The following is a 27,495-nucleotide window of genomic DNA, read 5'->3' as shown; positions in this document are numbered from 1 at the left end:
TGCTAGGGTCAGATCCAATGTTCCTTCCTCCGTGAAGCTTCTTCCTTTCACCATTTCCCTCCTGTCCCTTCATCTGCTCTCCCCAGTGAGGCGAAGTTAAGCCCCGCTGACAGCATGTTTCACGCTAGACCTGCGTCTCCTTTGCCTGGTTCTCCCCACCTGGACTGCAAAATCGATTCTGGTCAGACCACGTCTTATCTGCAGCATTTGATGTGTGCCTCGGGCAGCAAAAGTGCTCAGTGCGTGGCTGTTGGATGAATGAGTGGACGCTTGGAAGGACGAATAAACAGATAAATTAACGAGTGACTGCCCAGTGAGCAAAGGGCTGAATCATTCTCCAACTTATTTGATCTCCTTCCATTATCCTCAAGTTATTCATTATTCTTGTCCCTTTCAGTTCAACTGGACAGTGTCTGAGGGTTGGTTTTGGTAAAAATGATCTGTATTAGTGACTCATACAAAAACCACATCTCATTACTCAGCCTTTATGTTATATATTGAACCATAGTCTGTCCCTGTTTCCAGTATGAAGAGGAAACTGAGCAGAGCTGTTAAGATCATGGACACCGGAGCCAGACCGTCTGGGTTCAGACCCAGCTCCTTCACTTTTCTAGCTGTAGGCCTCCATTTCCCCATCTACACAATGGGGATTATAACGGTACCTACCTTCCAGAATTGTAGGGATGTTTATTATCTGTACAGTACTTACCTAGTACCTGGCATTAATTAAAATAAATAAATATTGTTTACAGATAATGTAGAATAATTGTTCTGCTTCTTCCCCTCTCCAAGGACTGCCCTGAAATTGCTGGAACACAGGGGAAGTCTCATCCATCAGTGGATACCAAGAAAGCACAAACTTAGCATACCCTTGTTTGAACAAGGGAGAGGTTCTTAGAGCTAATCTGGGACGAGGTGATCCACTGGCCACATCAAGATAAGGTAAATCAGCCTTGGGGATAGATAGAGTGATGTGTCTGAACCAAATTACCCTCATGGCTGTCAGCTCTTTCCAAGGCCCTCAGTGTAGGGTGCTGTTGGCTTTCTGTTTCCGGGTCCCCAGCCATTGCCTCCTTGGAAGGTTGCTTCTGCCCCTTCTATCACTGAGAGCTCCCCAGAATGGCTCTGCTATCAGTCACTGACCCTCGCTCTCACACCGAAGGCCGAGGAGCCTTAGCTATTTCTTTTATTAAACTAACATTGGTTTGTCTGATCCATACTGCTATTGCTGAATAGCTTTTTTTTTTTTTAACCCAGGAACTGTAAAATTATCCCATAAAACCCATAGCATGTAATGCAGATTTGTTTGCACATAGTTGACACTCAATAAATAAGTGAAAGAATAAATGATGTTATAACTGGAAAGGAAGACAAGTGAAAGGCAAATTAAGAGGGAAGAATGTCAGGTCCTACACTTAGATCCAAAGCGACAACTACAGAAGTAACCATGGAGCAGAAGTCTTACTTTATGTGTGAATAGCATTTATGACCCTAGTCAATTACAAACTTAACTATGATTCCATCGACAGCGTGATATTGTAACCTCCAAAATCTTACTTAAATTTAGGCTTTATGAATTAAAACACAGAACAAAGGTGAAGGAAATGGCTGTTTCGCTCTGTACCGCACGAATCATTGACCACTTCTGGGGGACCAGGTTGTTGAAGAGACTCAGTTTTATCCTATGAGAGGGAGGAACTTGGCATTGGACCAGAGAAATGAAGACTCATGAGGTACATCGGTTCCTTTTTCATTGGACAGATATTTATTGAGTACCTACCGTACGTGGGTCCCTTCATTCCTAGAAGTCTCTTTCAGGTGTGTTTGCACATGTGTCTGGGCCTGGGTGTGTATGTGGGTGTCAGAGGGAGGGCAAACAATAAATAGTAAAAATAATCGTGTGCAAGTATCTCTTGCTCTTTGAGAGTTGGCATTATGCCACCTTCACTTGGGAGAGACCTATATTAATTCTGAAAAGGGTTTTTACATTTAGGAAATTAGGAAAAAAAGCAAAAACAGCATTCAGCATTGATTCTGCTGTACACAGTGATAGAGGCAGTGCGTACCTCAAGCAGTGAGAGGGATGGATGCTGTCCCACTTCCCCTAGGGACGACACTCAGCATCTCAGCTTCGAGCCGCAGGAGCTTTGAACTGTGTCTGTGAGCATCTGTACTTTATCTCAATTTATTTTGTGTGTCCATTAGCAAAATGTGATCTAAGGTGTTAGAAAAGCCCAAGAGAGGTAATTTTTTGGGTTTGGCAAGGCTAAAAAACTATTCCATATGAATTAATGGTACGTGTTTCTTCTCTTTATGCCATTTCAACTTATGAAAGCTTTCATAGGAAACTCTACCTTCAGATAGCAGAGAAACCTGTGTGCCATGTATAATGTATCCTATAAGGCATAGCATATGTTATTTGGTGTATGATGATACAACATTCATTTGTGTGTGTTTGTATCAGCAAATGTAAGTGGAGAAGACTAAAAGATGAGGGGTTGGGGCACTAACAGGGCAGGAAAAGTCGTGCTAATATTACAAGGCATGGTCAGGGAAGGCTTCTCTGATAAGGTAACAGCTGAGCAGAGACCTCAGAGAAGTGGACTGGTGAGCCAAGCAGAGAGCAGTGGAACAGCATTTTAGATATAGGGAAAAGCAATGTGAGGGCTCAGAGGCAGGATCTGGACTAGTGAGTTTGAGGGACAGTGAGACTGTGGCCAAGCGAATGAAGGAGTAGATGTGGGGAGATGTCAGAGAGGTAGAGAGAGCCAGTTCAGATACAGCCTTATAAACCACTACAAGGACTCTGCCTTTTACTCTAGCTATATGGTCACTCTTCTAAAATTCATCCCAGACCAAACACTTCATATGACCTAGTCCCTATTCTTTTTTCTTTTTTAAGATTTTATTTATTTATTTGAGAGAGATAGAGCATGAGCAGAGGGGAGAGGCAGAGGCAGAGGGAGAAGCAGACTCCCAGCTGAGGAAGGAGCCTGATGCAGGACTCCTTCCCAGGACCCTGGGATCATGACCTGAGTCAAAGACAGGTGCCCGATTGAGCCACCCAGGTGCCCTCCCTCCCCTACCCAGTCCCTGTTCCTGAGAAACTCTCAGTTTTGTGGAGACGATGAAGACACAATAAATAGGATAACAGTGCGATGTGATCATTACGATGACCAACACATTCCCAGAATGCCCAGAGAGGGCTGCACGTAATATGACTCGGGGACAGCTGCACTGATAGGATAGTGTAATTGTCGGTGCCCTTCGCCACGTACTTCTGGCCTGGCTTTCCAGACACATGGTAGGACTATGTTTTCTGGCCTCCTTTTGGTTCGGTGCGGCCATGCCACTGGGACTGGCTGATCAGTTCTGAGGAAGTGATGTGTGTCCCTTCCAGGCTGGCACCTTCAATGCTGATGAGAGGCCCTTCAGAGCTCTCCCTCCTGTAGTGGCTGGCAGAAGTGCATCATACCCAAGAAGACATCGCGTTTGCTAAAACTCTGACATGTACAAGCATGTACTTGCTCTATCAATGTCAGTATTTGAAAGGCCATGGAAAGCTGAAGGAAGGATTGGACTTCTATTTGCCAAAAGGTCCAAGGGAACTAGTTTCTACCAAGTGGGGTAATCTACAAGGAAACCAATTTTGGCTCCATTTAGAGAATAGCTTTTCTAACAATCAGAACTACTTAATTGTCATGGTGGGTAGTGAGCTCCCTGCCACTGGAAGTATTCAGGCACAAGTGGAAAGTCTGCTTAATGAGGACGTTGAAGATGGGCTTCCAAGAATTACGTGAGAGGGTGAGCTAGAATGGACCTTATGGTCTTCTTTTTCCTGATACTCTCATGTGGCTTTGAGGAGTCTACTCACTATAAAACCATATTGGCTTCCTAGGGCTGCTGTCACCAATCTCAACTGAGTAACTATGAACTCTGAAATTTTTGTCTCACAATTCTGGAGACTACAAATCCAAAATCAAGGGGTCAATTAGGTTGGTTCCTTCTGAGTGCTCTGAGGGAAGATCTATACCTCTCTCCTAGCTGGCAGTCCTGGCAGTCCCTGGTTTGTAGACGGGACACACCAAACCCCACCCCCATTGTCATATTGTCTTCTCTGTGTCTTCACATGGTCATCAGTCACATTGGATTGGGGCCCATCATTCCAGTATAACCTCATCTTAACTACATCTGCAATGACCCTCTTTCCAAATGATGTCACGTTCTGAGATACTGGGGATAAGAACTTCACTACATTTTCTTTGTAGGACAAAACTCAACCGATAGCAAAATCAATAGCTTTACCAGGCACCAAGCTCAGTGTTTTTCTTATATAATTATATTCACTTCTGACAATGATTCTATAAACTAGGAGTGATGTTTAGGAGTCAAGATATTTAGCAACTGGCTTGGCTTGGGCCACAGCCAATCAGAAGGAGGCATCAGTCAGTCAGCCCCTTTGTAAATAGGGAGGGCTCTGCGGTGTTTTTGCTACCATGCTAGGTCCTCTTTCTTTCCATTATTCGAGACGAGGAAAACGAACTTTGGGAAAGGCCAAGGACTTTGACCAAGATTGCCCAGCTAATGAACAGAGGAGCCAAGACTGAACCCAGATCTTGCTGCCATAGTCTGTACTCCCAACTGCTGTTTTCAGCCAACTTTAATTAGTGGCCACATACCATTCTCATGAAAAGACTCAGAGCTCTTAAAAATCAACACTCTCCTCTCCTGGGATCAGATTTAGGACATCTTGACAGCCATGACTTTTAGCTTAATGTTTTCTCCACCAGTGCAGGCAACTACCCTAGAAACTGCGTTAGTCTCTCCCGCTGGGAGGGAAGGCTTGTCTGGTGGGTTCTTTGTTTAAAAGTGCCCGGTGTCCACTGGGTCCCAAAGAATCAAGAACAATTCTAAACTAGTAAACCTTGATCTTGGAGGAGTTGGGGGACACTTTAAAAACTTGTCCTTTCCCAGTAATTAAGGAGACCAGGACCCGCAGAGGTTCGTGCTGGTGTGCGTCCACCCAGCTCATCCACAAGCCACCCCAGACCACACCACAGGCCCCTCTGCTTCTCTCTAGTGTCTATACTTCCATGTGGCTTAGGTGGCTGCTCTGGGGACAGGTAGAGACAGAAGGCAGAATGAACGGCGTGGAGGGCTTCATGTTTCTCACTTCGTCTGACGTTGCTGAAGGGAAGGGGAAGGAAATGGACATTTATTTAATTCTGACTGAATAAATACGTCCTTCACTGCGCTAAGCTCATGTCACTTCATTATTTCCAAGGGGCTTTTCTTTCTCGCATCCCTGAAACCTCCCTTTCTGCCTTTATTCTCTACCTCCACCTCCCATTCCAACGAGGAATGTTGACTGTTCAGCACGTGGTCTCTCTCTGTGGCGCTCTTCAGCGAAGCTGGTGGATAGAACTCCGCAGCTTCCTCTGGGGCCTGGCCTCCTCTTGTGACATACCCCTGAGGGCTGCATTCCATGTGCTTGTCACCTGTAGAGGGGCCCCACCTGCTCTCAGACCCACCACCCGGCTTTGGTGCGAGGTGACAGCATCACCTGTAAGCTAGATGCCACGTGTTATGAGAGGTGACCTAGGCTGGAGGGGACCAGCAGAGCCTTGTGTCCCCTCACGGTCTTCCTACCTCTCAGATGGCTCATCCGGCTACAGTTAATAAGACTCCAGGATTGGGGCCATGATGGGCCAGTCAGAGCAGCAGTGTGTGTGTGTGTGAGTGTGTGTGTGTGTGTGTGTGTGTGTGTGTGTCGGGGCGACCAGAGGGGAAAGCTGAGGAGGTGGAGGAGGGAACGCGGGAAGCAAGCCAAGCTGGAGAGAGACTCCGACAAGATTTCTAGAGGCAGAGGGAGCAAATGTAAACCTGAGGGACAGTGATACACCCGGGCCTCAGAGCTACACCAGCACTCGTGAGCAAGACAGATAGCTCATGACCCTCGGAAAGAGAGTGCAATAGAGTCGCAGTAATTCGATAGACTGATACTCAGGAAACCTGTGTGGGGCCGTTGATTCATTTCCTACCCCCGCTTCCTTATCAGTGCAATTATCGGGGCCAGCACCAAGAGGAGTCTCTGGGTAATTTGTATGAGGTGCAGAGCAGGCCGGTCCTCCAGGCGAGCTGGTGCCCGGCGGCTGAAGTGCTCGCTCCTCTCCCGAGGCCTGTGGGCAGAGCCTGGCTCCCTGAGCCCCGCTGGAGCACCTGCCCCAGCCGAAGCGGTCTTCGGGCCTCTTCCTGCCCTTGGCCTCCTCCACGGGCCCTCGCCTGGCTTGCTTTCTTCACCGTGAGGAGCTTGGTGGTGGTTATGGAGAAACACGCACAGAGAAGGGAGAGGAGAGCTGGTCTCCAGAAGCTGGGGGTGTGGGGCGGGTAAGGTGGGGAGGTGACCAACAGGAAGGGCCACTGGTCACTCACACCGAAGCGATGCCTTTGGGGTTTTTCTTTTTCCTTCCCTGCCTCCCACTCCCACGACTCAGAGAGGAGATGCAAGAGATGAAGACAGACAGAAATACCTCAGGAAGAAAACAACAGGAGAGAAAAAAATGAGCGTGCAGGTTGTTGGACTGGTGAGCAGAGGTGATCTCCAGGGGTGGGCGGCCAGAGCTCTCTTTGGATTTCCCAGCTTCTGCCAGCCTTCGTCCCCACTCTGTCCCTGGGGTGATTTATAAACCAGAACTGTATCTGTGGAAAAATGACACTCTTTTTTGTGATTTTTTTTTTTTTTTTTTTGGTAAGAATTAGTTTAAAAATAGTTCCCTCCCTGCCGTTGGGATGCTCTGCCACTGGGAGAAAGAGGGTAATTATGAAAGACGCGGGTGTAATGTGATTACAGCCGGCCCCATTGTGTCAGTGGAGGCCCAGTGGGGGCTGCCGGGAGGGCTCAGAGCCCGCTGTCTCCCTCAGCACTGGGCCTTTATTGGGCCTGTCAGATTTCTGAAAAGAACCCGAGGGCAGAAAACTCCCCGCAGTCAGGGCCCGTGGCTGGCCCTGAGCTGTCAGCAAGGACACAGAGTGGTATGGGAGGAGGCACGGGGCCAGGCCAGGGCATCACCTCCCACCGGGCCTGGCCATCCCCGACTCCTGACTGGCATTCGCCTTGCCCTGCCCCGGTGTGAACATCAGCATAGAGGGTGTGTGGTTCCCAGTCCCACGGGCCCACATTCGCTTCTCAGCACAAATGGTCAGAGGATGTGGGTAGCTTTGTGTCCGTGTGGATTAGAGAAACCGCAGCGGTTGGGGCGGGCAGTCTGGCTTCTGGTCCCCCTCCTGCCTCCATCTGGCTCTACCTCTGAGACTTCTCCCTGGCCTGGCCTCCCAGCTATGCCTTCGTCACCTGAAGTATAAGGTCTTGAATATCAGTCATGGGAACTTTACCAAATGAGTAATAAAATCTCAAGATCAGAAGGGGGGGTGTGTGAGATCATTCCAGGTTGAATTCCTACTTTACAGTACAGCTGGCAAGGCTGGGCATGTCTTACCCCCTGAGGGCACTAATTCCCTTTTGGGGACAGGTAGGACTGATAGTCTGTCTTCCAAGTTGGCCCAGGATTTTTGGTAAATGGAGATTCCATTTAACTGAGAATGTATCCAATTTTTGTAGACCCTAGATAATTCTATAGGGTATTTGAATATATATGTAAAATATATTAATAATAATGTATATAATGTGTTAATAGATTTAAATGTAGTAATATATTACGTTAATACAGTAATAACACATCATAATATCTGTAGAATATTTGAAAATACATAATCTAAAATATTAATAATGACCTAATAGATTATATGTTAATATATACCATGATTAACATATACTAATTATTGTAATATATTAACAATATTAATATAAGGTAATAATACATAATACTATAATATAGTATAATAAAATATATATTTATATTTATTTTTGGATAGAGTCCTATTCAATTCTCACAATGGTCCATGTGATTATTCCCATTTTATAGTTGAAGCTTAAAGTATGGAAATGATTTGCGCAATTACATATAACAAGTTAGAGACGCGCTAAATCTTGAGTCATATTTCTAGACTCAGTTCAGTCGTAGATGCCACAGCCTCCGTATATCACTTGCCTCTATCCTTTGGAAGTAGGTTGAATATAAGTGATAAATTCTTCATAAATTTCTACCCTTTGGGTCACAGATTCTTCCAAGAGTCTGACCTTTGTGCTATCATTAATGTCTATTTTTCATTGGTGTTTCCTGAGCTGAGAGAACACCATGTCACCATTTGTTGTATACATATTCTTCTTGAAGAGTCATCACATTACTTTTATCTTCCTTTTCTTTACATTTAATAAAAACGCAGTGAAGGGGCGCCTCGGTGGCTCAGTCACTTAAGCATCCGACTCCTGGTTCTGGCTCAGGTCGTGGTCTCAGGGTTGTGGGATTGAGCCCCTTGTCGGGCTCCACACTCAGCCCAGAGCCTGCTGGAGATTCTCTCTCCTTCTCCCTCTGCCCCTCCCTCCCGCTCACACTCTCTCTCCCCTAAAATTAATACATCTTGTAAATAAACAAATTTTTAAAAATGGAAAGAAGATTGCCTTATAAGAGGAACCACCCACCTAAAAGCATCCCAAATCAATGGTTTTTATTTCCGACCTAAGATACCCTGAGAAGAGAGAGAGAGAGAGAGAGAGAGTCGTCTCTGCCCTCATGGGACTTACAACCTGGTTGAGAAGACTAGATTCATACCCATGATACCAAAAGACAAAGCAGGGCAGTCTGTTTTTCTTATTACATTGGAGATCTTCAAGCCAAGTTCAATAGGTATCTCTCATACGGCGAACAAAGCTAACTGCGGGAGCAGCGGCCAGAGAAGTCTTCCGTACATGGTGGTCCCAGTCCAGATGGAGGCGAGTGGTTGGAAAGGTAGACAGAGGTGTGGAGGGCAGGTAGGGAGAGGGGAGAGGGGTCAAAGGGTGTAGCATAACAGAGTTTATTGGAGCTCCAAGGCCAAAGACTAGGTGGTTCTGCCTCTGGAGGGACCATCCTCAGTCTTTCAAAAACTTAAAATTAATTAAAACTGGATTATTAGAAGAAAACTTAGGTGCCCTGTGTGTGCTCTGATATCGGGGAGCTGGCCATGTCTTTGCACTGATTCTGGGGCTTGATGTCCATATGCCTGTGGGTCTTGGAGGCCAACTCAGGGCCATGCCAATTTATAAATGTGAGCTCTGAACTTCGAAGTAATTATAACTGTAAATGTTGGAACTGTTTGCTTGAGCCTAGCACACTGAAACCTTTTAGAAACAGGCAAATCTTAGGGGTAGTCGCCTGCAAAAATCACATTCACCCACATCCAGAATACAAGATAATTCATCCACTCTAAAAATGCCTAATGACAGATTCAAATATCAATTCATGCGGTTTCCAATTATATGACCTAGCTATGTTGGAGTCGATCCTTCCAGCAGGATCCGAATAATTGCTTTCATATCGGATGTCCATTAATTTCTTCAGATGGCTTATATATTGGAGGTGGCAACTTATAAAAGTTCAGCTCTAGAGGTCTAAAGGAGTTATTTTCTTCATTGTGTAAATTATGTCTTTTAGAGCGTGAAATAGTACCACCCTGACCCAGAAACGACACACAGGTGAGTTATATATTCTAGAGCATGAAATAAGATCACTATCTGCTCACTGACATTCGAGGGAGTTCTGAGAGTACCAGTACGTGGAGTACGACTGGCTTAATTAAATTCAGTTACACACTGATTGCACGCCAGAGACGGGGCTAGGTTCCATTCGAGATGTCAGGGGTGAGCTAGAGGAATCTCAGGTCACTCCCCGGGTACCTGGCAGGGAGGGACTCGCACACCAAGAAGAAACAGGAGACCGTGAGGAGGACAACATCAGGAGTCTGTGGGAAATGCTTCTGGGAGCCCAGCAGAAGGAAGCATTTCAACCACGAGACTCTCTAGAGAACACCCAGTGGGGAAGAAGGGGGCCTTTGAGCTGGGTCTTGAAGAATCGGAAAGCTGTAGAAGGGAAAAGGCAGAGGAAAAGGCAGCTGCGGGGGTGGGGGGGTGAGGAGTAGAGACCTAGGAGAATCGTGCTGGAGGCGGGGTCATCTCCACCGTGGTTGTGGCACAGGGGATGTGTGCGTGGTGTTCAGGGATGAGGGCAGCATGTTGTCCAAGAGCCTTGACATCCGCAGAAACTTGCTGTGTCCTCCGTGGCCCGTCGGGCCCTCCGTGTGTTGTAAGCAGGGTGTGACATGATTCGGAGACGCTTTGACATCTGCCGCTGCGTTTGCACCAAAGATGAGTACTAATCGGCCAGACTCAAAAGATTGTTTGCTTATCGTTTATCTTATTTTGCAGTTATGTAGTCAGTAAGGCTCAGATTAGCTTTCCTCATTACTTTCGAGAGTGGTTTTTCAGGGTACATAATTTCTTAAATTCCTTTGCTCGTACTCGGTCTTGACAAAATGCATTTTGTTCTCCATTAAGTTATACAGCATCATCTTTGTTCATTATTGCTAAGAGGAGGCTCCCATGGAATGCCCATGTTGTTTGATTAACTGCTCGATTCAGGATATGTATTGTAAAATATGGGACTTTTCCATGTTTTTGATCTGAATAAAGGAAAGAATTGACCATTTAGCTACAAGTAGCTGCTTTTTGGAGTCGGCGCCGAGCGTGGCAGGGCTGCTGAGGCTTTGGTGAGCGAAGCGTGTTTTGAGGGCTCCCGGAGTTGGTGCGTGATCCCTACAGGGTACAGAGATGTACAACAGAGCCCATGGAGGGTGCAGAATGTCTCTGGTGAGCTTGGGTTTATCCCTGTAAGAACTGGAGCTCGGTGTCCTGTTCCCTTCGGCGGACCCTCTCCTTCCTCCCTAGACAGGGGAGGGAGCGTCGGTGCACAGCTCCAAGGGACTGAGTCCCTCTCCAGGCACACGCAGCAGCCCCTGAACTCTTCCAAGGGCCCTTCCAGACCCTCTCTCCGCCTTTCTCCTCCCTCATCTCTCTCCCTGGAGGCTCCCTCATCCTTGGCGTGGGTCGTCACTTCCAGCGGAAGGGGGAGGCCCAGCAGGATAGCTACAGCGGAGTCGGGAGGAGAGCAGGGTCCTGGCTTCCTCCTGGGACGTCGCTCAGGCCAGCAGTGTCCCTTTCAAGGCGACCTCCTCTACACCACTGACTCTCTTTCTAGGTTCTGGTTAGCTCTCTGCAAACTCCTGTCACCTCCACTGGGCTTTAAGGGTGGTTAACAGCTCCGCTTCTACTCACCCTAGTGGGCAGAGGCAGTGTCCTCACTGACCGAGCCTCCTGTCAGGGCTCATGCCCGCGAGATCCCACAGAGACCTGGATTCCTGGGGAGAGTCGTTTACCTCAGGCATTTCCTCCCTTCCCCAGTTCTGCTTAACATTCACCTGTCCTCTGTGCCGCATTCCTTTAGTAGTCAAATGTCAAAGTAATACAAGATACAGTATTAGCAATAAATTAACACCTTCTGAAAACCTATTGGAGACAGGTAGACCTTAGACCATAAATAACAGTGACATTTTCATTTGAACAACAGCCTCATCTAACCTAACGGTGGACACGGTTCAGTGTGGTTTGATGCAGTCACAGGGAATAAGATTCATCGCCTGTGAAAGGTTTCAGCATCTTTTCTCACATTGATCTTTCTACCTTTCTCCTGTTGAAAAGCACTAAAAGGAGCCAGAGGACCAGAACCCCTGGCATTTGCAGAGCTCAATATAGATTACAAAATGCTTTCATAAACATAATCTTGGTTCGTCCTTTCGTGAGTTTTGTAGAGTACGTAAGGTAGGTATATTGCCCCATTTTACAGAGGAGTAAACTGAGGCTTATTCCTGGGAGTGACATGCTGTGAAGCTGATATCAAAGAAATTGAGTGTTCTGAGGGTAACCTCTGCTCCCTTTACGGAGTTGAATGGAACTTGGTTCACATCTCCCTGAGTTTGTTTTCCTTATAGGGAAACGGGGGAAATATAATGAAATTAGAAATAATAATAATGAAGGCACAGGTTAATTTATTTCTCAGCAAAAAGTATGTTCTACAAGTTAAAAAGAGAAATTTCAACCTTCTACTTTATCGACACTTTGGCCACTTACAGGGGCTTTAATACGCAGTTGGCTGGGCAGGTAAGGGCAAGGGACTCACGGACACCGAAGGTCAGCTGCAGGGCTAGACAGGGGGAGGGAGTCTGGCAGCCAAGGGCCAGAGGGAGTGGAGAAGCCCAAGCTATAGCCAGGGCATAGGGCACTTTCTCTGTTTCTCTCTGTTTACATGAACAGCCCTCTTCTCTAGGGCTGGAGGACTATACCCCCCAAGAAACTCTCAGATTTCCCTAAGAACAAATCAAAACTGGATCCTTTCTTTGGAGTTTGTATTAGGAAAACTATCCCTTTGATCCTAGTTTCATTATCAAACAGGATTCCCGGGGGTGGGAGGAGTCATGATGAGGCTCCCCCTGCCGAGCAAGGCACCAGCTGATTCAATGAAATGGAAGCCTAAGCAGGTGAGCTCTTTCCTGAGCCAGTGCTGAGAATTTTCCATGCCTTATCCATCAGCAGCAATGTCGGAAGATAATTCTGAGGTAGGCTATGACATACCCTCGTTCCTGGTCTAAGATATTATACCTTTATTAGTCTAGACCTGCAAATATGTGTCTAGAATGGCCCGAACTTTTCATCTGCAAAATGAGTCCACAGTAATAAATTAACAATAGTATTTATTGTTTTTCTCTAAAATAGCAAGATTTCTGGGTTTTGCATAGAAGGTTGAAGCCGTGGCTGGGTTTGTCTGAACCAGCCTCATTTGATTAGGAAGGGAAGCTCCCACCAGCTTCAACAAAGCTGGTCACATGTAGCTACACGACCCAGAGTTGGGACATGGTGTCCCGCTGGGATCCGTATGCGGGACTGCATTCTGGGGGGAAAGGGAGAGCTTTCTCCAACCAATGCATACCTATGCCAGGCACCTGCCAGGCACTTGTCAAAGGCTTTTGCATATTAACTCATTTAATCCTCAAAGCAACCATACAAGCGACTACAATTGTCCCCATTTTATAGATAAGGAAATGGAGTGGCAGAGATGTTAAGTGACTTGTCTAAAAATCACAAAGCCTTAAAGCGAGGGTGCCAAGATTCAAAGTTTTTGAATGCCAAAGGCTGTCACCAGTAGACTAGGAAGCCTTCACACCACGAAGAATTTGTGACGATGACCTCTCTCTCTGAGCTCGTGTAGAACTTGTTACTACACTTAACGGGATAGTTATCTGCAGAGTTGTGTCCTCCCTGTGTCCGTCCCTAGTCAGAGAGTCCCTAGAGGGCAGGTCTGTCATCTAGCTATCTTTTGTCCCAGCTTATAATACGGACCCTGAAGTCTCGGGGGCCCTTTATCTAAGTACATATGTACACGCACACATGATGGGGCTCCGGCCAGCCTTACCTACGTAGGTGTCCACGTTTTCCCCCACACATTGGTTTCTCCTGTTTCCAAAGTTTCTGAAGTTGCCCTCTGTGCCATGGTATTCCCGAGAACCACTGCTGGGAGTGTGTGACGTGACCCTGGGGACTGGGGACAGGCTGTCCTGCTGGCTAACAACACAGTTTATTGTTAGGCTCGTGAACATCCTGCCTGTCCCTTTCCAGACTCCCTCACTGATAGTTTCAGGACTGTGCGTCTCCCCCCGTCTCTTCCCTTGGATCACTGCTGCCTGTCACATTGTTTCTTATTACTGACCTTGGTACCTGTCAGACCACTCACACTCCCTAATTGTCTTTGCCTGCTGCTTGTCCATCTTTGCTGAAACCTGGTTTCTCTGATTACACAGGCCCTGTTACCTCATGGATTTATTTGATTCCTCTCAGGAGTGAAGGAGTGATTTGGGGCCTTCTTTGCCCTTGGATCTGGCAAAGAGGTTGTTGGCTGTGAGCTGGGTCATCGATGGTCCCCCGTGGGGCCTCCTCAGGGAGAAGGGTCGTCTCCTCAGGGAGAAGGGTCGTCTCCTCAGGGAGAAGGGTCGTTGCATGGTGGGCAGGGCACCTGCCTCAAAGAACACATCTCTCTGTGTCTCCTGCCACTTCTAGTCACTGGTTTTACGAAACCGAGCAAGTCATGGGATGACTCCGGATCTCAGTTTTCTTACCTGTGAAGTGGGAATTATTGATAGTAAGAATCAAGTGTATGTGAAAATACTGTATAAACCCTGACACGTCACGTCATCGATGGGACAGCATCAGTATCACTAACGTGTGGTTCCATTTCTGTATGGGCTGGAGGTTTGTTGCGGGACAGCCCGCTGTGGCGGCATTTTCCCTCCCCCATCTTGTGTCGGCCCCAGCAGTTTAGAGGGCGCACAGGCTGGAGGGTCAGTCATCATTGGGAGATAAGTTAGTCATTGTGGAAATGAGAGAAACACAATGGAGGATGTACAGGCGTTAACAAGTGACAGATGCTATGGTGACTTTGTGGTGCATCGTCTCGACCCACCACATTGAGAGGGACTGTCATTTCACACAGACAACCAGTAACTGAGGGAAGGGTCTACTTTCCTGGGTGTGAAAGAGCAGCATGTAGCTCCCTGGGAATCACAGGGATTCCTAAATTATTCCTGGATTGTTCCTGGCCTGTGTTGCATCCTTGAAACTGGACCCTAAATAACGGGAGGGACACTAGAGACAAAGCTATCTAGTTGGCCATAGAAGCTGCACATGAGGCATAGGAGGCCAATGTCAGGTCCAAGGCCAAGGGCGGGGGTGCTATCCTGAGCTGGTCTGGAGCATGATTCTGGGCAAGATTGAGGTGGGTCATGTGACATGCCCAGGGCACAGCCAGGGTCTGCTGAAATTCATAGAGCTTGTTTAAAGCCACTAGGGTCAAAATCAAAAGGAGAGGAGACCCATCAAGAGAACGGAGATACAAATGCCACCTGTCCCAGGGGTAAAGGTGGGTGTATGTACCAGCCAAACACTATATGCCTTGGGAGTTGGAATACCCACACCAGAGGCCTAAAGCTAAACCAACAAGTCTATATTTTTAAAATATTCTTTTTTTCTCATTAGAAAAATAATACATATTTATTACAAATGAGCCAGAAAGGTGGTATTATTAATACTCTGACCCAGTAAAAGTCAGTAGTGATTTTGGTGCATTTAAAACATTTTTTTCTCTGTGTTTATTTATGTAATTGAGACCGTACCCTTTAAAGTCTAGTGAAATAGACACTTCAGACCAACACAATTCCTTTGTTTGCTACTTTAGGGGAAGTGCCGCCCAGGGAAAGCCTGGAAGGCCTGTCTAGGGCCATCCCGGGTCCACATCAGCTGGGGCCGCACGGCCCTGCTGGTGAGGCAGATGCCAGGCCTGGTAAGGCCGTGGTGGGGCGTGGGGCCGGTCCCCACGAGGGAGCAGCTTCTGTGTTTTTCCCTCTCCCCCCGGCACCACGCACACTTCTCTGCCGGCGGGGAGCCCAGGCAAGTGTTGACAGGCTGACTGGCTTCCTCTGCGCGCCTCTGCTCATTAACGTGTGTGCAGAATCGAGTCTGAACGTGTCGCGGTGGCGGGAACATTGTGTCTTGATCCCGATCGGAATCATGGACCAGGTCCGCTAGAGAGAGTCCTGGGGAGAGAAGGGTCTGCCCTTCTCCTGACCCTGTGATTTCTGACCAGTCTGAACAGCTGACCCTCAGGCAGGGATGAGGGGAAACTCTGGAGAAGAAAAGTTTCAGCAGGGGTGGGGATGCCTGGAGCAGGAGACAGACAGACAGGACCGGTGGGGGATGGAAGCCCCTGGGTTTCCATGTGCCATGCTGCACCAGCTGGCTTCCATCAGAGGGAGCTGGGAAGCGGCCACGTTTGAGTGGAAGGTGGAAGCTGCTGGCTGAGATGGAAGGCTCAGGAAGAGCTTTGGGGACCAAGACCATGCAAGGAAGACCCATTCAAAGACCCCGGAGGGTGATTCATGCCAGAGTGTTCTGAGCGTGCGGCAAGTGCCAACATCCCTGTGGGTCTGGGGAGGATGGAGTCTCACTCCCTTGAAGAGACTGAGAGCAATTCTAGCCCAAGTGTTATAAGCACACCTCCGGGCTCAGGTCTGAGGATGTTACTGATCAAGTCATTTCCTGGGTTCTTGAGTTAAGGATACTTGAAGTGCAAGGTAAGAGGGCGTCATAGGTGTGGGGCTTGGGAATCCAAGGGCCCGAAGTCGGTCTGACACATACTAGTCATGCGATCGTGGGCGAGTTCCAGCTTCAGTTTCCTCCTCTGTAAAATGGAAGTAACGATGCTTTCTGTCTCACAGGTTATTTGAAGTATTTCATACTCAGTAGGTATGAAGCGTTTGACACGGGGCCTGGCATGAAAAAATGTTAGTCTGCCGACTGTGCTTCCTGAGGTGCCGGGTGGGACTCAAGCTGGAGGAGTTTGAGTGAGTTCTTAGCATCCAAGGCATTTTGCTCTAAGGACCTTGAGTAACTCATGGGCAGCGACCAGAACTGGTTTTTATCAAAACCTGTGACATCACCTCCTGAAGCGATGATTGGTCATGAAAACGACTTCGGGGACGCAACTGGGCAGTGCGGAAAGGCAGCGGCAGCCGTGTTTGCATCCTTCGTCTGTATACATTTCCACAACCACCGTACTTGGATTTGCAGAGGCTAGTGTTTCTCAGCACCCCCGGATCCTGGGAACGTAGAACTCCTGTGGCCCTCCCTCCCAGGGCTAGGACTCCCAGGGGGCACTGGCAGTAGGCAGCTGCGGGGAGCCCAGGGGCCGTGGCTTCCACTCCCTTGCACCCTGGGGAACAGCAGAACCCCCGCCTGGCTGGGCCTCAGCCTCTGCCACCTGTAAGGCAAGGCCTGTTCCAGGGGCCGCTCACCACGATGCTTTTGTGGGGTCTTAAATCAACCTGGAGCCAGCCTTTGACTCCCAGGAAACACTGCATCGGGAGCCTGCTGAGATCACTGAGGCTCAGCCTCCAGAAAGTGCAGTGGTTGCATTTTCTAATTTAATGATCTCGAGGGAAGACATCTTTGGAGCCGTGGATTCCCTGACTAGTCTGGAGAAGAAACTTTCCCAGGGATGTGTGGAAGGAAGAAGCAGATCTCAGCATAAAATTAGTAACACGGGGTCTAATTTGCCTGTTAGGGGACATTGCTTCGGGCTCCTCGTGCCACTGGGTTGCTCTTTGCTCCCTGTCTTCATCCACCAGGGCCCCAGAGGCTCCTGGGGAGGTCTCGGAGTGGTTGGTGCCTGGCTGCCTTCTGCTCCAGCTTCCATCCTTGTGTGACTCACAGATGCAATAAGTAGGCAGGGCCATTGCCCCTCTCTCCTACTTCAGCCCGACATCAGGAGAGGCCATGAACCTTCCCTGGGCAGAGCTTAAAAGTTACAGCATTCACCTGACTCAACTCTGAATCTCCCCAGTCGGGCACAAATCCTACAGTCTTTGTTGCTTATGCCCGAACATTCTGACTCAAGGAAGTACTGTCTCATCATGGAAAATTTAGAAAAGGGTGTTCAAACACTTTATACTCTATTGACAGTAAACACATTTTTTACTCAGAAACCCAGTATGTGATATATAAATCCTATATAAATGTAAAATGGAAACCAAGACTCTACAGAACAGCACTTGCTGTTTCGAATGTGCTCTAATCCGTTCTACTATAGTGTGTTCTCTTCTCCTTCATTAAGAAGCCGTACAGGTTGTAACCCATTAAACTGGTTTCATGCTCCACTAATACGTCACAGGCTACAATTTGAAAATCACTGCCTTAGAGCAGCACTGTCTAATAAAAGTACAATGAAAGCCACCATTGGGAGCCTCATATGTAATTTAAAATTTTCTAGTAGATGCACTAAAAAGGTAAAAATAAACAGGTGGAATTAATTTTAATAGTATCTTTTTATGTAACTCTAATAGTATCATTTCAACATGCCATCAATATCAAAAACTGTTGCTGAGGTTTTTTTTTTTTTTTTTTTTTTTTTAACCCTAAGTCTTTGAAATGTACACTCGCAGTGCATCTCAGCTTGGACTAGCCACATATCAAAGTCTCCGTAGTTACGGTAGTCACGTAGGGCTGTTAACTCCCCCTTTGGCCAGGATAACTAGAGGCTAATTCAGGGAAGCAGAATTTACAAGGATGTGAGGTACTGACAACATTGTTTCTGTTTGTTTGCTTGTTTGTTTGAAGCCACATTTCCCAGATTCCTCTGCTCTAGCACCAAGAAACACAGTATAGCAGAATCAACCTGGGGTTGGGATCTAGATTTATTATTAGAAGCCTTACCGTTTTTGTAACTTTGGGGAATGGTTGAGGAGAAGGTTAATGGCAACACCATTCTACCTCCTAAATGAACTTTCAGAGACTCAAGCTGAATTCAGCAAACACTAAGCAGCTACAATTCAGCAGTATATACAGTTCAGTGTATGTAGTACACTGAATGGTAAAGGAATGCTCCAGAATTTGGTAGTGGTGGTGGTGGGGGGGGAATCTTTATTCAGAGTTAGAGGCTAGGTGAGTTAGGGGTCATCCCTACTTTGTCACGAAGGGGCTTTCTTATGACTCTTCCAGTGTGAGGGGCTTGCTTCTCCCTGGGTACTGACCACTGACCAGTGCCCCATTCAGATTGTAACTTTGGTAGAACCATGGCTAAAACAACTGATTTGAATGAATATGGCTGTGTTTCCAATCCAACTAAGTTTATTACTGATGATGATATTTAAATCAGGCTTTAAAATGTAAACTTGCTCTCAAATACATCATCTGATTTAATATTCCTAGCAACCTGGAAATAGAAATCCCTATTATTGTCTTCATTTTGTAAGACCCAGGGAGGGGAAGCAAATTCTTCTGGATCAAACATTCATTTAGACCAACATTTTTCTCTGATCATCTATCAGGCACAATGTAATATATACAACATAATATATGTATATATATATATATGTGTATACACACACACACACACACACACACACATATATATATATACAGTATAATAGGGAATAAATTTCCAACTATTGGTTGAATTTGGGTTCTAATGCGAAAATCTTTAGTCCAGATTTCAAGATTTTCATGCCATTCTGCATTTTTCTCATTTTTTGCTAGTGTAAGTGCTCAACATCTACTATTGGTTTATTCTTGGCTTGACTTGACTCCTCTGTCTCTCACCAATCTATCACGTTACTTAAACAATTAATCAAATATTCAAGGATAGAGTCCATTCTATTTTCTACATTTGCCAATTCCCTTTAAACTCATTTAGGACCCGCAGATCTGGATAACTCTCATGTGGATCTCAAGTCATCTGATTATACTAACATTGGTCTAAATAAAGCAGAAAGCCGAATCTGGGATTCAAGATTTTCATTCTTCCTTCAGAAAATCCTCAAAAGCACATTTTCATAGTGGCTTAGAACATTCTATGGCATGAATTGTTAGGGGAAGCTAAGCAAAGAGGAGAAAAAATGGTCTGTAGAGGGTTTCTTGTGTCAAATAAATTTAGAAATGACCTAATTAAACAGAGTTAAATAGATTTCTTTACAGAAGAAATTTTCAGAGACTTTAACATGCTAACGTGATTTTTGAACCATCAAGATAGATGTAGACATAGATGTAAGTACAGATTTAGTGTAGATATGAAGGTAAAGACACAGATTACAACGCTAACTAGATTTAGATAGATAGGTAAGAATAGATGATATAGCAATGAAAGGCAGCATCAGCTAGTGTTTAGTATATGTGCTGCCAAAGCAAGCACCATCAGCTAGTGGTTAAAAGAACAGATTTTAAATTTGGATTTGCAGATTGAACCAATAGCCGCTAGTTGCCAATCTCTCTTGCCTTAGTTTCTTCCTCTGTAAAATGGACATTACATTAAGGCTATTATGAGGATTAACCTACCTAATATATATAAAGCATATATTAGAAACTGCAGTGTGATAAATGCTCAATAACTAGTAGATGAAATTGTTAGCTACGTTTAGCATGTAGGATTTCCCAGATGTAGGATCGAAAGACTTTTAATAGCATCTTATGGGATTCATATTACAATGGGATACTCTTTCTAAGATGCTTCTCAGGGACTTAGAGCACAGGTTAGAACAGGGTAGGATCTAGATGGGAGAAGAGTGCTGCAGAAGTCACTGAGGAAAGATGCATCACTGGAGGAACTGGGTCCTCACTGTTGTTGTCAGCACAGGTTGATAGCCCAAGAGCATGCGCCAAGGAATAGAAAGTAAGTGGCATGGCTGTCATCACTTCTGCTTTCTTCCCTTATGATGGATACTACTAACTGGTCATGATGCTCTCTCCCACTGACCTTCTCAACACAGCATGTCATGCAACCCTGCCTGAAGGATAGAATCTACTGTGAGGTAAAACTACTTCATAACCCTGAGTCGGTCATCACTAGGTGATGAAGAAAGCAGCAGCCTTCCACCCCAACTGGTTGCTGAAACCCCAGGGTGAGACTTGGACAGCTCATCTACCAAATCACCACATTTCAACTAGCATTGTTTAGCCTCCGAGGAAGTTAAACAACAACAAAAATCTGTGGCAGTTAGTAATAGTCAATGGGGGAAAGACATTGGTGGGGAGGTGGCTGAATGGCAGCTCAGAGGACTTTTAGGGATTCGCTTCTGCGGAAGGAGTTAAGAGTTCTTGAGGAATGGTTCTTGAAGTGAGAATTCAACAGAAGTCTTAGTGAGAATGCGTGTTCCTTCATATCTCAGGCTTGGAGGATGATTTTTGTAGGTGAGGTCACGTCATGTCCGAGGATAGTTTCCGGTCTTCCCTCTCATCTCTGAGTACTTCCAGGGGGTACACACGTCAGATGATGTACACACAGATTTAAGGCTCACCTTAAGCTTTGGTATCTGGCAGGGGCAGAAGCAGCCCCGGTTCTCAGTGGTAGACCTGAGATTAGAGCGCGGGTCTCCCAACTCCTAGCTCCCTGCTCTATGCACACTGTACTGACCTACTCTTTGATGGTGACTCAGCGTTTTCCTCTCTCCTCACACTGGGCCGTGTTTGTGCTTGGCATCCTTCAGGTTTCTTCGTTTCTTCTCTACTTCCCTTTCACGGTCTTCGAGTAAAAATTCTTTCTACTTACCGTATGGGGAAGAGGGCCCAGCCAACATCATTATTTAAAAGGAAATTATTACTGCAATGATGCATTCTTTCATATTTTGGAGTGAAAAAAAAAATGTGGTTTTCCTCAAAAAGGAGGAAAATTTTGTTTCAGCACCACTCCCGGTGTTGTGGAGTTTCTCTGGGGCCCAGTTAGGATACCCTTATTTTGCACCTGTAGATAAATGGACCAGGGAAGCTGTTTGACTCCATCTGCTTTTTCTCAGAAAAGTACTGATTCCAGGAACTGAGTTGTTCATAGCTCTCCATGGAGCCCAGGAAGCAGCCTGCCTTTCGCATAATCATGTGCCTGACATTCAGCATCGGACATCCTCGAGACTGCCTTTTCGTTTGGGGACTGTACCAAATGGACGTTTAGGGAGAAATGAATCAATTGGGAGAGAAAGCAGAACATGAACTTTTTTCTTGGACGTTTTTCATATTACTCTGTTATTTAAGGCTGTTGTCTCTGCTGTGTGGAGCTGAAACCAATAGATGTCTTCTCACATATTTATCTAACACGTATTATCAAATATCTACCATATGGAAAGTCCTATGTTGGGTATTAAAGGTCATATAGAATAGATGTAAGATGACACTCTCTGTTCTACAGAAACTTAAACTCTAACAGAGGTATACCATGGGCGAACCCCTCCCTAATAACCCTTTCCCTCTCTTCCATTAGGGGGGTGAACCAGCAGCCACCCAATGCTTTAGTTCCTAGGAAGGTCTGGAATAAAAATTATTTAATCAATGTGGGCAACTTTCCTCCTAGGTGGCCAGGAGAACTTCTGCTGACAGTGACATTTCTCTTGGGTTGGGGGCAGGCCTCAGCAGAGCAGGAAAGAACCAATGCCTCGCACACAATCATAGAGAGGGGGTGAGGACCATGGTGGTGGTCTTCTGGTTCCTACAGAGCAGGTCAAAACCTGGGAAAAGCCAAAGCCTGCTTCTGTGAATAGTGATTACTTCATAGGTAACTGAGGAAGGAGAATAGGCAGTCTTCAGCTCTCACTGGGAATCCCCCACTTTCCCTTGTTTCTGGACCACAGTTTCTCTCTCTCTCTGCAGGCTACTGATGGAGGCGAGAGCTCCTGCCTTCTGTCAAAGCTTGAGATATTGTTGCCCCAACTGGCTAGGTACTAGGAGGAATGAGGTTTCTCCTCTGGGGGAGGGAGTCTTGGAAAGGGCCATGGCTAACCATGGGTCTTGACACAGGGACTGCCTGTCTCAGTTGGGGAAGGCAATCACAGCGAATGCCATGTTGCAGGGGCAGGTCTGGAAGGGTCATCTCAGTTAGCAGCAGCTTCTGCATTGAAGGTGTGCCTGATCCTACAGTAAAGGATTCTGAGTATGTACATTATTTTCTGGAGTGCTTAGTCTGGTGAAAACTCATGGTCAAGGTCAGCCCAGAGGTAAAGGGACATGGCTTGTTCCATTTTCCAGACATTGCAGGAGAGGGGTTGGAACAACTGTGGTTACAAGCAGAGGCAGGGAGCCCTGCTCCTAGGAAGGCACAGAAGACGACCCCATGCTAGAGATTGGAAACCCAAACTTCTCCAGATAGGAAGCGTCTTGAAACACTCCAGTTGCATTCTCCTTTCCTTTCTATCTTTAGCCTACTCTTGATTTCTCCTTTTTCCTTATTGCCTCCTCTTTTCAATTCTCCTTTCTTCTCTCCATCCTTCCGTTTGTTTTTCCTTCCTCCCTCAGGGAAAGGAAGGCTGGCCCTTTTCTGTCTCTCCTCTCAGTCCTTCCATCCTTTTAGGATTTGTTCCTTCTGCTGAGTATTTGCTGTTATTTAAGTTCCATGGTATCAAATCAAAAGGGAAACAGGGTCTTCTGCTCCTCATGTGATTACAACCTCCCCATAGCTGAGACTACTAAACTCCATCCAATACTCCTTTTCTTCTTCTCTGTTGGTGGAAAACACATAAATATTATTTGGGGCCATATTGCATCCAATTAAAAAAAAAACCTACATTTCTCAGTCTCTCTTGCTTGGTGTGGCTCAACAATCAAGGTAGGTCCAGGGAGATGTAAGCAGAATATTGTGTGGGACTCTAGGAAAGACACATACAGGAAGCTGACCGGCTGATAATTGCAGACTTCTTCCTCTTCTACCTTCTTCTTTCCTGCTGGCAAGAGCATGGACATAGGGGCTGGAGCTCTGGAAGGCATCTTGGACCATGCAGTGAACTTAAAAATGGCAACTGCCTGACTAGAAGGTTAGGTAAGAAGAGGCTGGGTTTGTGGTGTCCCTATGCATCTGTCCTACCAGCCTTTGGACGGGATGTCTCTGGACTTCCTATATATGAGAGAAAAATAAATTTCTACATTGTCTAAGCCCTAGTTAATTCCATTCTCTGCTCCTGTAGCCGAACTCAGTTCTAAGAAATTGACTAACTTCATCAAAATAGTTTCCCATGCTCCATTATTCCCTCTCAGGTCATTGACTTTTCTACCTTCATTGTTAGGCAGAACTCCCTATCGCAGCAAGTAACCTAGGCACTCTCACAATACATGGCTGGTCCAGACACAAGGGAGAAACCCTGACTTGGTTCTCCATCCAGTAAATCCTTCACAGGCACAACACGGGACTTTGGTGGGAGTTTGGAGTTGTAGCTTTTGTAGGTTTGAGTACTCACAGCAGAGTCTCCTACTGAATGTCAGATGGGGAAGCAAAGGCAATCTGTCTGAGGCTGTCAGCTGTCCAGGAGCCTGGACAAAGCAACAATTTACGAGGCGCCTTCAGAGACCGAGTGTAAGAGAGGGCTTCATCAAGCGGATTTCGCTGGCTGTGTTGTATGTACATTCACAAAGTAATTTACAGTTCCCTTGGAAACATGAAATAGTTAGGGTCTAAATTTAGAGTGTGCATTCTGAGCTGTTGTAATAAACCCAAAGAATATTCAGAGTGAAGGAACAGAGGGATGAGATGTGGGACCATTCAATCTAACAACCAAACCCATCTACCAGGTCACGGAGACCATAGTTGCTCCTGCAGGAGGTCAACACTCCTTCCCAGTCCTCCCAGTCAAGGAGCAGATGGGAGGTGGCCACTTCTCTGCCTATTCTAAGAACTCTGGTCTTAGCACTTTGTTTTTTGGTTTACTCCTCTGCCTTCTCAGTTATGTGAGGCCCCATGACATTCACCATCTGTTTTCTGTTCAATTTTCTTGCAAAGTGTCTCAGTGTGTGGTCCCAGAGAACCAGCATGTGAAACTCTCAGGATGCAGCCAGATTGAATTTTCAAGATGCATCCACATGCTGATTTCCCAGGAAGGTTCTGGCAGCCTGTGAGGGAACACACACTTGTTTCCAGAGAGCAGGTGTGAGGTGGAGGCCTGGAAGAAGAGTAGAGAATCTAGATAAGCTCTACCTTTTATGATGACAACACATGGGATGCTGACTATCTCCAGGAACACTGTTCTTTCCCTGGGCTTGATAATTTATCATCTTTTGCCTGGATTGAAATATAAGTCCTCCAACGGATCTTTCACTGCTTCCTGTGTGTCTCCTCCCCTGCTATCCTATGCACTGCCAGGGAGCTGAGCTGGCTCAGACCAGAATCCGTTCCTCCCTGAGCTAGGCCTATCACTGACGTCCCCTGCTGAATTGTAACTCTATGACCTCAGTGCCATTTACCCAATAGTTGGCATATTGCCTACATTAGTTCAGAAGAAGTTTATTGAGTTTCTGAGTAATACCCTCGAGTCCCTGCTTACACTCTTTCAATGTCTCCCTGCCATCTATCTTCTAAGTTCATTAACTTGGCATTGCAGCTCCTTCATGACATGATTCTGTTTAGGTCTCCAACTTCACCTCTCACCACTGCTCACCTCTTGCTTTGTGCCTAGGAACACGTGTCTACCTATGCAACTCCCACCATGTTCAGCATGCACCATGGGGCTTTGTGAACTCACTGAATTTGCTCCTACTGTCCCTCTGCTGAATATGCTCCTGCTAGTTCTTTTCTATTCCTTTCTTCTTTGCCTCTCCCTCCCCACCCATGCACTGTGCCTCGCTAATGCCTCCTCAACTTTCATACTGACTCTCACCACTTCTGGCAAGCTGTGATCCTCCCCAGGTTGGGCTAATAATTATGTCTCTTCTTCACTCCCACAGCTTTCTACATTGAACTTTCTGCATTGCCTTGTGACTGTATTTTTGTATTTCTGTTTTCCCTTGTAGATTATGAGTTCTTTAAAGGCAAGGACTGAGCTTTTAATTCCATTCACAATCATATTTTTTGAGTACGTTTTAGGCATGCGGACACTTCAATGAACAAAATAACTCCCAGGGAATTTATACCCAAGCAGTGAAAGAGAGAAAAGAGACACAAAGACACCAAGTAATGATAAGTGCTATAAAGAAAGTTCGAATAGAAAACAGGGAAGTAAAGCAGTGCTAGGAGGTCTAAGGACACCTTTGATGAGAAAACATTTAAGCAGCTACTTAAAGGAAGTGAGGGAATAAGCCATGCAGATAACTAGAAGGCATTTTAGTCAGAGACACCGGTAAGCACCAAGTCCTGAGGTCGGGTTATGTTTGAGATAGTCCAAGAAGAAGGCAAATGAGCTAGAGGGAGAGTGACATAAAGAAAAGTCAGAGGGGTGTCTGAGAGCAGAGCCTTAGAAGCCACAGCAAGAAATAAGAGTTTTTCTTTGAGTAAGATGGGGAACCATTGCAGGGTTGTGAGCGAAGGAGTATGACTTCCATAATGTCTTAGAGGAGAAACTAATGGGGTTTGCTGGTGGACTGAATATGATAGATCAGAGAAGAAAAGAAAAGAAGAAGAGAAGAGAAGAGAAGAGAAGAGAAGAGAAGAGAAGAGAAGAGAAAAGAATGGATGCATAGCCTCGAGATTTTTGGTCTGTGCAAATCTGGTTTAGAGCATGAAGTACCAGAGCCTCCACTAGGGGTGTATAAAGTCCGAGATAGCTGTTAGAACCCCCAAAAATCATAGTGAGGAGGACATTGGATTATGAGTCTGGAATTCAAGGAAGAAGTTGGGCTAGAGATATAATTTTGAAAGTTGCCATTGAAAGTCTGTGGAAGTAAGTGGAGCAAGTGCAGAAACACAGAAGGATTCTAAGGGCTGGTCCCTCTGGTGTCCTAACATGTGGAGACTCCATGACAATGAGGAACAAGCTCAGATGAATGAGAAAGACACCTACTGAGGCTCGAGGAGAACCAGGAGACAGTAGATTTATGACAAGTAAAGACAGTATTTCACAGGGTAGGGAGGATTCAACTGTGGTAAGAGTTATGAATTGATCCAGTACAATGAGGATTGAGAATTGATCATGGGATTTGGCAGCGGAAGTAATAACTGACTGAAAGCAGAAGAAAACAGATGATGCAGAATAAAGAAGATGTTTGGTGAAACGATGTCCTTGAGTAGGCAAGAGTGGGTAGGATCCGATAATCAAATGGAAAGAGTGGCTTCAGAGAAGAGTCTCATCCTTGGAAGGGAGGCAGTGTAAAAGCAAGTGGGTTGTCAGGTGGGCAAGTGGGAGTAGATATATTTCTCTTCTGATTATTTCCATTTCTCAAAGTAAGAAGCCAGATCATCAGCTGAAATGAAGGGGAGGGCACAGGTCTTATGAATCTCTGGCTCCCCAGCAATGAACATGGTGCCTGGCACATGGTTGGCATTAACACGTGGTGGATGATTTGAAGCTCTCCCTAATGACTGGGCATTTTCTGGTTGTTTGGGGAATGTAATGCTATGCTAGTTTGTGCTCCTTATCTGTTTGGAACACTTGGAATTGTACAAGAAGAGAAGATGGGATACCATAGTAGAAACACAATGCTGATTCAATTTAAAAAAATGTGTGTGCATATTATAAATGACATATATAAAATATATATACATAGATGCATATCTATTACATATATATACTTAAAAATTAAACTAGTTTATAGACATTAACAAATGCTTTGTACTAGATTAACCCATCTTTGATTATTGTTCTTCCTTGTTATTGACATGGGCAATACTTGGCCAACTATAGAAATACACACACTTCCAAAAGACTGTGTGGGGTCGGGTCCATGGGAGGCCAGAGAAAGCTATGGTGGAGGGAGAGGGTCTCTAGGTCTCTAGGACAGTCCCTTCAGCTGCGTTAGAGAAATCACTTTACTCCATGTACCTAGTCTTGATACTGGGGATCACCAAGAGAAAAAGGTAAAAATGGGCTCTAAACAACAATAAAATTAGGTAAGCAAGGAAAGGGAGTGTGAGCTACCAAAAGCTAGGACTTAAAAGTCACATGTGTGTGTGACATGGCTTGCATTTGGAAGCCTTCCCAGCCCGGAAGTGACTGCAGTGGAACTGAGGG

General features: G+C 46.0%; 1 protein-coding gene across 4 annotated transcripts in view; it reads right to left on the bottom strand.

Annotated features, from left to right (window-relative positions):
• The window catches only part of TNR (tenascin R), a 396,460-nt gene that overhangs the window by 83,511 nt on the left and 285,454 nt on the right, over window positions 1-27,495 (bottom strand). The window contains exon 1 of one of the 4 annotated variants that reach the window (XM_082703942.1): window positions 6,433-6,479. The exons of 2 other annotated variants lie outside the window; for them this stretch is intronic. The gene's annotated coding sequence lies outside the window, so the exon portion shown is untranslated. Of the gene's footprint in view, window positions 1-6,041; window positions 6,263-6,432; window positions 6,480-27,495 lie in introns of those variants that run through there. One more of the 4 variants, XM_082703941.1, reaches the window with a different exon arrangement.

Source organism: Mustela nivalis, assembly GCF_964662115.1.
Source record: "Mustela nivalis genome assembly, chromosome: 16".
Taxonomy (NCBI): domain Eukaryota; kingdom Metazoa; phylum Chordata; class Mammalia; order Carnivora; family Mustelidae; genus Mustela; species Mustela nivalis.
The sequence above is the reverse complement of the archived record's forward strand: the minus strand, read 5'-3'. Positions and strand labels throughout refer to the sequence as shown.